Raw genomic sequence first — 213 nt, 5'->3', positions numbered from 1 at the left:
AACACATAAAATCATTCTTAGATCGTCTGATCGAGATTTTTATCATGACTGCAAAAAATGACATAAATTTGATTACGCCAATTTTTATAGTAACTCTAAGGTCAAAAAAGAAATTCTGTGTTCGATAATTTTTACAACGGATCTCGAATATCCTAAACTTATATTTTTTGGATCTTTAATGCTTTAAATAATTAAATGTAAATTATATATATA

This window comes from Atta colombica, unplaced genomic scaffold (genome assembly GCF_001594045.1).
Source record: "Atta colombica isolate Treedump-2 unplaced genomic scaffold, Acol1.0 scaffold282, whole genome shotgun sequence".
Lineage (NCBI taxonomy): Eukaryota > Metazoa > Arthropoda > Insecta > Hymenoptera > Formicidae > Atta > Atta colombica.
This window is presented reverse-complemented; position numbering follows the sequence as displayed.